General features: G+C 45.4%; 1 protein-coding gene across 3 annotated transcripts in view; it reads right to left on the reverse strand.

Moving 5' to 3' along the window:
* The window catches only part of TMEM117 (transmembrane protein 117), a 460,174-nt gene extending 447,959 nt beyond the window's left edge, over positions 1-12,215 (reverse strand). The window contains exon 1 of one of the 3 annotated variants that reach the window (XM_054696285.1): positions 12,187-12,215. The gene's annotated coding sequence lies outside the window, so the exon portion shown is untranslated. Of the gene's footprint in view, positions 1-11,030; positions 11,534-11,727; positions 11,766-12,186 lie in introns of those variants that run through there. The other 2 variants (XM_054696284.1, XM_054696283.1) reach the window with 2 other exon arrangements.
* Between the last annotated feature and the right edge of the window lie 242 nt (positions 12,216-12,457).

A 12,457-nucleotide genomic window follows, 5' to 3' on the forward strand; every position in this document is an offset into this window, starting at 1 on the left:
TGAACAGAGGAGACATACCCACGCAATGCTGAAGGACTAGTAGGATTTTTTCCTCCAAGCGAAGAAGGTAAGGGAGTCAATGGAGGCATATTCAGTGACACAGAGGATAGCAAAATATGTCTTGTGCCTACAGAACTGGGCCCTGACACAGAAGCACACTGTAAATACAGAAGCTTTTTAAAAATTCTGGAGTCTGGGTCCCACCTCCAAAGACATACCCAGCCCCTTTTTCATTCCTCTTTAGAAGTCAGCCAGTCCGTAACAAACACAAGTCCTGTGACAGGGGATCAAATCTGCCCACATGTGAGTTTTGGTGAGTTCAGTGGGTGCTCTGATTATGCTGTGCTTCTTTTCATTTCCAGCAATATAGAAGATTAAATCCACGGTGAAATAATAATAATAACAAAGGCAGTGATTTCACTGCACTTGGCCAATTCTTTTTTCTCCATTCTCAATCTATTTAGCACTGAGAAAAAGGAAGGGGTTCTTCTACAGCCCATTGCATCTGATGGGCTGTGCAGGTGTCTGCATCCTTGGTCACAATAACCCTCTGAAAAAAGGTCATTATCACTGCCATCGCTTCACCCCACAGGGAGGCACAGAAGCTCACACAGATTATGTAAATTGCCCAAAGTCACTCAGCAAGAGAATTCTGACCTGAGTGTGACCCAGGGCCTGAGTGCCTCCCACCTTCACCACCTCCCACCTCCCATCCCGCAGGCAGCCAGATCTGCTCCATCCAACTTCCCTGGTTGTAGGGACAGTCCCAGGGCCCAGTCTCAGGATGGCATCCCCTGAATGCCTTCGGGAGACACACCCCTCTCCAGAGATGACTATACTCGCTCTGTAGTATTTATTTCTATAGCCCAGGAAACAAACTTGCATGTGAATGAGTCCTGCACAAATCCTGAACACTTCGGGAAAGAAGTGTTCATTGATGAATGGGCTCATTCTTTCTATTATTATTATCTTATATATTTTTACTTCATTTTTCATTTTTGTAAAATGTATGCATTTTCATCTTGGTTATAGTCCCTGTGAAATTCCCACCACCCATTTACCCGTGAACCATCACCACGGTCCCTTGTGCTCCTCCCACCCCTGTTTTGATCCTTCTCCCTTCTCCCCCACTGCAGAATGTCTCTGGTTTATAGTTGTCTGATGATTTTGATTTTTACTTTATTATAGTTACCTTTTTTCCCCCAATCCCTTATTTGGATCTTCTACATTCTTTTTTTTTTTTTTTTTAATTTATACAAGAACTAGGGTACAGGCCAGAGGCATGGGAGGGTGAGAAGATTCACCAGAGACAGAGCGGGGAACAGAACAGGCATATTTACTGAAATACACTGCTGAAGGGAGCAGCAGGCGAGACAGGAGAGGTCTGCCATGCCATGTGGGTATCTCCCTGGCTGGCCGGGAATCGAATCTGCGCTACAGAGGCTGCGGATGGCTCCACAGTGTTGCACTCAACCCACTGTGCCACCAGGGAGGCCCTGGATCTTCTGCATTCTTCCTATAAGTGAGGCCATCTGATATTTTTCTCTTTTTTTCTGGCTTATTTCATTGAGCATGATCCCTTCCAGCTCCATCCATGTTAATGCAAATGGCATGAGTTTATCTTTTTTGATTGCTGAGTAATATTCCTTTGTGTATATATACCAAATCTTCTTGATCCAGTCATCTATTTTTGGACATTTGGATTGTTTCCACAGCTCATCTTTTGTAAATAGTGCTGCATTAAACATAGGGGTGCTGGTGTCCATTTGATAAATAGTCTCATTCTACATGTGGTAAAAAGTATAAAGATCAGGGCCTCCCTGGTTGCCGAGGGCTTGGGTCTCAGTGTTAAAGCCTGAGATCGATCCCCCGCCAGGGAGCTGACCCACATGGCTCAGCAGACCTCTCCTGTCACCCACTGCTCCCCTCAGCAGATTTTCATTAGATCATTTCTGCTCCCCACTCTGTCTCTGGTAGTCCTCTCACCCCCTGCACCTCTGGCCTGCACCCCAGTTCTTCTATGCAAAAATAAATAAAATATTTTTTAAAAGAAAGGTGCAAAGATCAAGTCACAAAATCTAAAATAGCTCCAAGTCAATGAAAGATCTGAGACCAGGCTCCAAGACCCCCAAGTCCTAGTTCCATAGTCCAGGCTGATGAATGTCCACTAAACCCACAAACTAAGTTAAGGAAGACTTGTCTTAACGCTGTTAGAAAATTAATGTAGACACGTAGACACACAAAACGAGTGACAGTGACATTCAGACAAATAATCCTTCTGCCTTGGAGTCACAGCCCGGAGCAATCTCCCTTGTCATCTTTGTGAAAATTCTGTGAAGTCCCTGCTCCCAGGGACTGCCTCATATTGCTTAGGAATGGTGACAATGGCAAGAGTCTTTCCTTTTCTAATGTGAGGCTGATCACTCAGTATAGCAGCAGAGGCCTAGATGACTGTCACTTTAGAAAAAGCAGAAATGAACACTGGCCTTCCCGTGACATCCAACATGCAAAGCTACCAGAAAGGGTCAGGAATCAACTTGGGTCAGGCAGCTTCTTTGGAAATGGCCAAAGACCTCCATGAGAGGTGTAACCTCAGGTCAGTCAGTCTTAGAGCAGCAATAGCTCCTCCATACCTATCAGAACGTGCAGGGGTCTCCTGCAAGAAGCTGCTATGCCAGGTTTCCATGCCGCTTCTCTTACCGATGAAAGATTCAGCTGCAGGGGCCTCCCCAGCCAGGATCCCCCCTCCTATGCCCTATCAAAGCAGGATTTAGAGCGGCAGATACACAATTTTATTTTTGTTAATTTCAGTATCTTGCTTTGTGGGTTATGTAAGGTGTGCATGCCAAAATTGAATCAGAACATTCCAACAAGTTTGCAAATAGCTGCTCCTCTCCAGTATTTATATCTTTTCTAGAGAGAAAACTCTGATATTGTGCAGTGACCCTGCACTAGCACAGACCTGATGCCCACGAGGTTTATCAATGCCATTATCATTCCCATGTAACAAGTAAGAAAACAAAGGCTCCGAGCAGCTGCTGTCTTTGTCATTCACACACCCATCCCTAGCCCTGGATCTCTCTAAAGCAACACAAAGCTGGAAGTGTTTCTTCCATCACATTTACAGATTATTCTTTCTTCCCACGAGCAGACCTGGTGACTTAGCTACTAGTCAAATGAACAGAAGCCCATACTGATCATTTGGTCTTTTTATTTATGTTAAGCAGGGCTGATACTTTTCTTGCCTTATATTCCAAACCTTTGAGGGAGTCACAAATTTCAAAATTTCAAAACTACATAATAACTTGGGGGGAAAAAATGTTGCTTATCCCCGCTTCCTTACTTCCTACACAAGGTTGCCAAGTTTGCTTAGTCATCTTGGCCCTATTTCTAGCTCCTTAGGAGCTTGATGTCCAGAGCACCAAAACTGTTTTCACCTCCGTAGTTCACATAAAGCATCTCTGTGGTCGATATGATCACTTGGTGATATTAATTTTAATAATCCAGCATTGAGGTTGCCCCAATTGTCTATGTTACGCAATCTATACAGTCTGCAAACCTTCTCCTTTTTTTAATTCAGTTCTGCTACTGTAGATTATAGCCTTTATCTTAAAGAAAAGAGCGTTGATCTTAGCTGCTAGCACATCACAGTGAAACTCTGTTTATGTTTGTTTCTTCCCCTGGACCACAGAGTCCTCAGGGAAGGGGCTGTTTACTTTGAGGACACAGCACTGACCTGGGCTCATAGTGGGCAGCTGATGATATCTACTGAATGGGCTAAGTGGTCCACCCCAACAGGGGAGCCCCCTTCAATGTCAAGGTGAGCTTCTGCACAAGAGGCAGCCTTTTGCTTCCACTTAAGGAAAGAAAAGAAAAAGAGGAGGCATCTGGGCCAACAGCAGCCCTCATGTCCTCCCTCCAAGCCTCCAAGTTCCAGCATCAGGTTCTATGTTATTAATACTATCAAAGTTCATGCTCACTGAGTATTTGCCAGATTCAGTGTAATGAGCTTTCCAAACACCCCATTTAGATTATGTAGCTGCCCAAGGCAAAAAGGACTCTTAATTTTATCCATGTTACAAATGCTGAAACTGAGATTCTGAGTTCAGTAACTTGCACCAAATTTCAAAGCCAGCCTGTGCCAGAGCAAGGCCTCAAACCCAAGCCGCCTAGCCTCAACCCTCTCTGCTCTGCCTCCCTGCACAAAGATATCTATTCCAAATCTTGCCCTTTACAAGTCAGTTAGAAAACTCTCCATCATAAAGCTGTTGGATATAAAAGATTCACAGAACTTCTGGAATGAATAGGTTGACTATTATTATTCAAATTGACCTTCATCAGATCAGAAAGAGGTGGGCTCCTGGGAATGACTCCAGAATCACTCGAATTTTTCCCTTCTGGAAACATCAGCATAAGTGGTTGAGTGGAGATGACAGTCCTTTTGTATCACAGTGATTTCTGTCATTTCCTAACTACACTTATAAAGAACACTGCATCTCACATTATTTACAATAGGTAAAATAGGGAAACAACTCAAACAACTCAAATGGCCAAAATGAGATAACTGGATCAAGAAGGTGTGGTATAGATACATACACAATGGAACACTACTCAGCCATCAAAAAAGATAAACTCGTGCCATTTGCAGCAACATAGATGGAGCTGGAAGGGATGATGCTCAGCAAAATAAGCCAGAAAGAAAAAGAAAAATATCAGATAGTTTCACTTAGGAGGAATGTAGGGGAACCAAGTAAGGGATCATGAAAAAAATAATAAATAAAAAAACAAAATTATCAGGCAACTATAAATCAGAGACATTCTGCAGGGGAGGAGGAGGGAGAGGAGTCAAAACAGGGGAGAGAGTACAAGAGACTATAGTGATGGTTCACGGGTGACTTGGTGGTAGGAATTTTATGGAGGCAACACCTGCGAGTAGAAAGCATACATTGTACAAAAATGAATAATGATGCAAAATACATATATATAAATAAATACTAAAATAAAAAAAGAACACTGCATCTCTGAGAACTTGAAAAACCCATTCTATTAACACCACCACACCCATAAGTAAGGATATCATAAGGTAGATACCACAATTAATGAGCTGAAAACCTTTGTTTTTTCACATAACTGCACATCTTGAGTTTCAACATCTTGAGGGTCTTCTATTTATACTAAAGATTAAGGATGCCACACATTTAACACAAGCCGGTGTTTCACATGTACTTCAGACTGAAGACTCCAAGGAAAAATGAGAGAGAAGTGATGACATTTCAGCTGGGAGGATACTGTGAGCAAAGGACCAGAGGAGGGCGGCTGGGACAGATACAGGATGTAGCAATTATGTGAGGCTGGGAGGCAGGGGTCTTGGGACACTTAAGGACAGAGTGGAGCTAATTCAAGGGAGATTATGCAAAAGTCTTGTTCTGTATTGTTCTGCACAGAGAACAGGGAATCAATCGATGATTTCAAAGCAGAAAAATGATAAAATTGATTGAAGTCGGGCCTTAGAAAGATTTCTCTACCAAGTTGGAAAAATATGTGACATGAGGAAATTGGAGAGACTGGTTTAGAGGCAACGCCAACAGTTTAAACAAAAGATCATCAAAGCCTAGACCAGGATATCAATACCCTAATAAGTGAACATAATAATGGATTGAACCAGAATACCACACTTCATTATTTATTCAGGTGTTTACAAATAAATGAAAACTAGGATTTCAGGGGTGTGACTTTCACTGTTCAAAGTGGGAATCTTGGTTCAGAGAGAGTGTTATATAATGACAAGTATGATGCATATGGAATAGATCACTTGCATTAAGAAAAAAAAATAATGGATATGTATAGAAAAGTCCCTGATGAACTAACAAGCTACATAAAAACAAAAACAGGCCCTCCCTGGTGGCCTAGGGGTTAAGGGTCAGTTACCACTTTGGCCTGAGTTCGATCCCCGGCCAGGGAGCTGACCCACATGGCACAGCAGACCTCTCCTGTCTCACCCGCTGCTCCCCTCAGCAGTGGATTTCCATCAACCTGCCTGTTCTGCTCCCCATTCCATCTCTGGGGAATCCTCTCACCCTCCCCACCCCCGCACCTCTGGCCTGCACCCCAGTTCTTCTATGTGTAAATAAATAAATAAATTAAAATCTTTTTAAAAAAATTTACTACTAGACAAATGAGCCACACCCAAAGTGTATGTCTCCTACTGGAGACCTTAGCAGCTTGTCATACCTGACCAGGTAACATGCATATGTCGTTTTCATTGTGAACCATTATTTTGAGAGAAAAAAAAGTCACATAATTCACCTGTGACCCCCTTCCTAGCTCTTATTAAAGGGCTTTGTAAGGCAACTGTACCTGTTATCTGTCAAGAGTATAAATTTTATATCAGTAGGATGAATCCAGTCTTGAAAATTATTTTTTAAAAGACCTCCCCTATTTTTTTTTGTGGTGTGCACTTTGCAAAGCATACAGCTGTGTCTTAGACAGTTTTTTACTGTATTAGTACAAGATACAGTTAAAGGCTCTTTTCTTCAATCACCTAGTTGTAATTTTTTGCTAATATATATAAAGTTTTTTGAAGTTAATAGAAGACTTTTCACAATCATTTCATTTCATCCTTAGGATCTAACCACTTTTATGTTGTATGTCTAAAGGACAGGCAGAGGTGCCTTCCTGGAGGCACAGGGGTTAAAGTCTCAGAGCTATCAAGCAACCACAAGCCCCTGAGGCCTGAGTTCAATCCCAGGGCAGAGAGCTGACCCACATGGTGCAGCAGACCTCTCCTGTCTCACTCACTGCTCCCCCCAGCAGTGGATTTCAGTAGATCTGCCTGTTCTGTTCCCAGCTCTGTCTCTGGTGAATCCTCTCACCCCCTGCACTTCTGGCCTACACTCTAATTCTTCTATGCATAAATAAGTAAAAATAAATCTTTAAAACAAAAAAGACAGGCAGAGATTAAAATTATTTATGTCCTTACAGATCAGTAAAACTAACAGCCTATATTTCAGTCACATTTTGCCACCTAGAGTTTTCAATGGGCAAAATCCCACCACTAGAGAAAGTATATAGACACCATCAAAGGAGTTGGGACATTTGTTTTTCAGGCCATCTGAGTGTGGTCCAGTTCTACCTGACTGCTTTTCACTAGCTCTGTGACCAGGAGCAAATCCTTGCTCTTGCTATGATTTCCTTTCTTCACCAGTATAATCCTAAATGGAAGCACCCCCTAAATGCTTAGAGGTACGGTGAATACTACATGGCTGTTTCCCTTGTAAAGTTCATCCATTCCCCTTGCCCAGTCATGACCTACCCCGAAGACCACAGTTAAAATACAAGTGACTCCTGTTCACCCACAAAAATGAGCATGTAAATAATATTAACTCTAGACTGTTCAATGAGTGATTGTATATGCTCTTCTCAGTGGAAAAGGATTTTAATGCAACTATATAAGGTAAAGGATGAATGTGATCCTTGGTTTACAAATATTGAAACTGAGGCTTGGTGAGCTTAAGCATCCCATCTAAAAGTCATAGAAAGTGATGAGCCCAGATTTGTTATTGCCATGACAACGTTCATGATTCATTTGTTCAAGCTTTACAGATGCTTATCTGTGCCAGGCACTGGCCTGAGTGTGAGGGGTTACTAACAGAAAGCACTTCTATTGCCCAGTTCTTAGTCTCATTGAGGGAAACAGACATTAAAAATAGACTATTTTACTAAGTTTTGAGTCAATGGAGAAAATTAAAGCAGGTGAAAGATAACAGAGGTTTCAAGAGAGAGTGGGGTGAGGAAGGCTCACTACATGATGACATTTGAACCAAGACATGAAATATGGGATGTAGGCAAGTAGGTATCCGGGGCAAGAATGAGCCAGACAGAGAACCAAATATTGCAAAGCCCTATACTGGGACCATGATTATTGCATTTAAAGAACAACATGGAGACCCATGTGACTGGATTGGGAGTGGAGAATGAAAGAAGATGAGGTTCCAGAGGGAGCAAAATTGGGTCTTCGAGTCACACTGCGCAGGTGGGCTCTCCAGTCGTGTGAGGTGAGAAGCTGGAGAGGGGCACAATCAGGTTTGAATGTCAGAAGGGCCACTTGGTCTGGTGGGTGAAAATAGACCAACTTTTGGATTCATTTAAAAGGAAGAGCCAGAGGCCTCCCTGGTGGCCTAGGGGTTGAGTCTCAGCGTTAACATCACTAAGGCCTGAGTTCGATCCCTGGCCAGGGAGCTGACCCACATGGCGCAGGAGACCTTATATCCACCTGTTCTGCTCCCTACTCTGTCTCTAGTGAATCCGCTCAGCCCATGCACCTCCCCTACACCCCAGTTCTTCTATGCTAAAAAAAAAAAATCTTTAAAAATGAAAAATAAAAGGAAGAGCCAGCAAGACTGGCTGATGTGTTGGGTGTGGACTTAGCCTGGCAAAACCCATAATGGAACTGCCATTTCCTGAGATGAACAACATTGGAGCAGATACATACACCATAATATTTAACACTGATCAGGGTTTTTTATGTGTTGAACATTTGCCAAGCAATTTTCATACATTATCTCAATTACTCTGTATACCAACCCCTTGGATTTACCAATAAAAAAGAGATTCAGAAAGATTACAATCAGCCCAAGGTTATACATGATTGACTAGCAGAAGTAGGCAGCACTACCTCTATATAACTCAAGCCAAAACTTTCATTACCACTGTGTTCCCTACACTGGGAAACATAAAATTCAGAGTAAAGCTTCAATGGGAAGGAAGCTAAGTACCAAGGGATGAGTCAGGCCTAGCAAATATTTGCTGACGGAAGAACAAATGAAAAGGAAATATACAGGTGCTGGATGGATGATGGCCCAGCCTTGGGTGAGAAAAATACACTTAAGATTCCATGCCAAAGAGAACAGACTTCGATAATGGGATGCTGATCTTTAAAAGGACACAAGGCAGGAAGGTAGAAAAACCAAACATAAATGAGCCCAGAGTAACCCTGGGGTAGGGCTAGTCTTAGTATATTACCTTGAATTATTAGATGAAAAGGCAGACATGAGATGACACATAGCATTTTACATAAACAGGTTTTAAAAATACAAATAGCAACAATAACAGAAGTTGAAACTTCTTATTTTTTAGTCCAATACAATAAACCACACAGCCTCTTCAATAAAAAGCAACCTTTTAAGTCAATCAATGAAACCACCATCAGTAGCTGGTATTTGTGGTACCCTAGCTAATTTAGAGGATCACATCCACAAATTCTTCCTAGACTTTCTCTTATATAGTTTCAACCTCTTCATGACTTTTCCCCTTTGTTTTTTTTTTTTTTTTCCTACAGATCTTGGGATAGCAAAGCATTGAACCAATGCAAGTTTTTATTTATTCATTTATTTGTTAAAGATTGATTTTATTTATTGATGCATACAAGGGTGTATGCCAGCATGGGGGGGGGGGTTGTGAGAGAATTCACCAGAGACAGAGTGGGGAGCAGAACAGGTAGAGCCACTGAAATACACTGCTGAGGGGAGTAGTGGGCAAGACAAGAGAGGTCTGCTGTGCCATGTAGGTCAACTCCCTGGCAACGGATTGAACTCGTGCTGTAGTGGCTGGCAATAGCTTCACAGTGGTGAGACTTAACCCCCTGCACCACCAGGGAGGCCCACCACTGCAAGTTTTTAAAACAGAAAACCTGAAAGCATTGTAGGTCTGAGGTTCTCCTAACAAAGACACTAGTCAACTTGTCATTGAAGTGGCAAAATAAGTATGTCATTTTATGTCATGAAATTGATAATAATCACCAGTGAATTACTTAAAAATGTTTAGCCTTCCTTTTCAGTGACAATCTGTTTGTGATCGCTAATATTCTAAACACAGAGAAAGTAATAGCTCACGAATAAAGTAAAATTCATTTCTGAAATTATTTTTGAAATGATTGGCAGTTTCAAGCAGCAAATTAAATAAAACAGACAAGTACAGATTTCTGATCACAAGGATCAGATGGAGGTGGGGTGGGGGTGGGTTAAAAACCTGAGTCTAAATGTCACAATTCATTACCTTTAAACTACAAAGATTGGAGTGGAGGGTTATTAGAAAATACAGGCCTGGAAAAATTCAATACTTTGCTAGAAAATAGTCTTTACAGAGTTCTACCAGGCTTTATATTCAATAAAATGGAAGAACTTTTTTCTGAAGACAAAACAAAGTCTCAAAAGCTTTCCAGAAATCCATCTGTGGATTTCAGACATGCGATCATTTACTAAGGGAAATACATTTACTCAAGATAATTGTACTCGGAAAAACTTGGGGTCCCATAGACACACAGCCACACATAAATGTTTACTCCCATCACACACATATGCACAAGTACACATGCAATGCTCAGTTTATTGTTCTGAGCTAGGGTGGGTCTCAGTACTTGGAGCAACAAACAATTAGCATCCTCTTTAACTTTCTTCTCATCGTTTCACAAGAAACCCCCAGAAAATCTGTTGACTCCAGAAAAATTTAAGCTACCTGGATGCAAGTCCTGTCAGTAGCCTAGAGAAAGAAACATAACTCCCTAAAGCCTCCCACTTCAGCAGAGGCAAGCAGGTAAATCTCAACCCCTGACCCCCACAACTGACGATTGCTGACAAAATCTGCACAATCCTAACCAACCTACAGTCATTATGATAGTCCACAGGTTGCTGGTGGTCGGGAGAAAAAAGAACTGAAAAACTGAAACCAGGCCAGACGCAAAGGTCGCTACAACTGCACACCCTAAGCCCAGAGCAAAGGGAACCTGGGACACACCTATGCAGAAAGCCAGCCACCAACAAGCACCTTTGCGCAATGAACTTGGACCAAGTGTACATTCCTTTCATTTTCTCGGCCAACAAAGATGAACTTTTTGTTCTCAGACCACAGTCCTAAAACCTATGCATTCCCAAGCCTATCCCCAGACAGGGTGCCCCTCATGCCCAAAGAGGTCTCTCCCAACGCTGCCTCCTGCTCCCACTCCATCAGTAAATGCTGGCTCCCACGTTCCTTACCGTTGTCTGGAGTCCTCGCCTCAATTCTGACCTGGGGTTCTCCAGATCCAGCTCCTGGCTTGGGATCAGGCCCCGCAGTTGAGCCCTTCTGTCCCCAACAGTGGACAAAGGTAGCTATTCCCAGGATCCATACGTTATCTGACGGCCAAAGCGGGGGACCCACGGAGCCCCTCCCTAACGGACCGGGTCCCCTCCCAGGTCGGGTGACAGTTCCACAGCGAGTAGGCGAATAATGGCAGCCCAAGTGTCACCCGTGGGTCAGACACTTGTGGGCCCGCGGGATCCCCCCAGGAACCCTCACAGGGCTCGATTTGGCCACCATGAAGTTAGTAAACACCCGAAGCCTCAAGTTTGCTTTTTTAAGGAAAACCCCCGCGAGCTGCAACCTGTTCGTTTAATTAGCAAATGACAGGTAAGGCTTTTACTCCGCACCCCAGGAATCACTGGAGCGAGGAAAGTTCAAGGTCTGCGCCGGCGAGGTGCCCACCCCTCCGAGTCCAGGAGTTAGGGTCCCCCACGCGCCTCCCGCCGCGGGGACGCCCCTGCCCCCCCCCGGGAGCCCCGCGCTCCGGCCTCCCACCGCCCACCCGCCCGCTCTCCCGCCGGGGTTCCGCCTCCGCTGGGGGCCGGCGCGGCCCGGGGGGCGCTCGCAGCGCTGCGGCGGGCGCGGGGCGCGGGGCGCGGGGCGCGCACTCACCGAGGGGCCGCGCGCCTCCGGCGTCCGCACTCGGGGAGCGGGTCCGACGCAGCCCCGCCGCGGCGGCGGCCTCGCGGGGAAGCGGGCGAGACGGGCCGGCGGCGTCGCTGCCGCCGCTGCTGTCGCCGAGCTATAAATACCGGCGCGGCCCACCCCGCCGCCTACGCCGGGCGCCCTCCGCGCCGTCCGCCGGCCGCCGCGGGAGCGCGAGGGCGCCGGCGCCGCGCAGGTGACCGCGGAGGCCCAGGGGTGCGGCGGCCTCGGCCGCCGGCGGCTTGGCCCGCGCCCCCGCGCGCCCCAGTCCGCGCCCCCCGCGCGCCCCCGGCCCGGCCCGCGCCTCTGCAGAGCCCGCAGCGCAGGCGGGGGCCGCCCGAGCCCCGGGGTGCAGGGGGCGGCTGGCTTCGGCCCAGCGCGTCAGCAGCACCCCCACCCTCCCCAGGGAACCGGCAGGCTGCTTACCAAACCCACCATCCTGCAGGGAAGCAACGAGGTCCCCAGGTGGAACAGCCTCAGAGCTGCAAACTTTCACTGCAGTCCCGGGTCACCCTGCATCCTTCCTGCCTCAGTGGAGGGGCAGGTGGGGGTGGGAAGGTCACCCCGCAGGAGTGTGAGGATCACAGACTTTCTTTCCAGGGGGTCTGGTCTGGCGACATACCGGGATGCGAGTATGTGCACACGTAAACACACAAAGGATAAGCCCGCACATTTAGAAGTGAACAAATACACGTAC

The sequence above is a fragment of the Talpa occidentalis genome, unplaced genomic scaffold, assembly GCF_014898055.3.
Source record: "Talpa occidentalis isolate TD23 unplaced genomic scaffold, MPIMG_talOcc4v2.1 talOcc4.16, whole genome shotgun sequence".
Classification (NCBI taxonomy): Eukaryota; Metazoa; Chordata; class Mammalia; order Eulipotyphla; family Talpidae; genus Talpa; species Talpa occidentalis.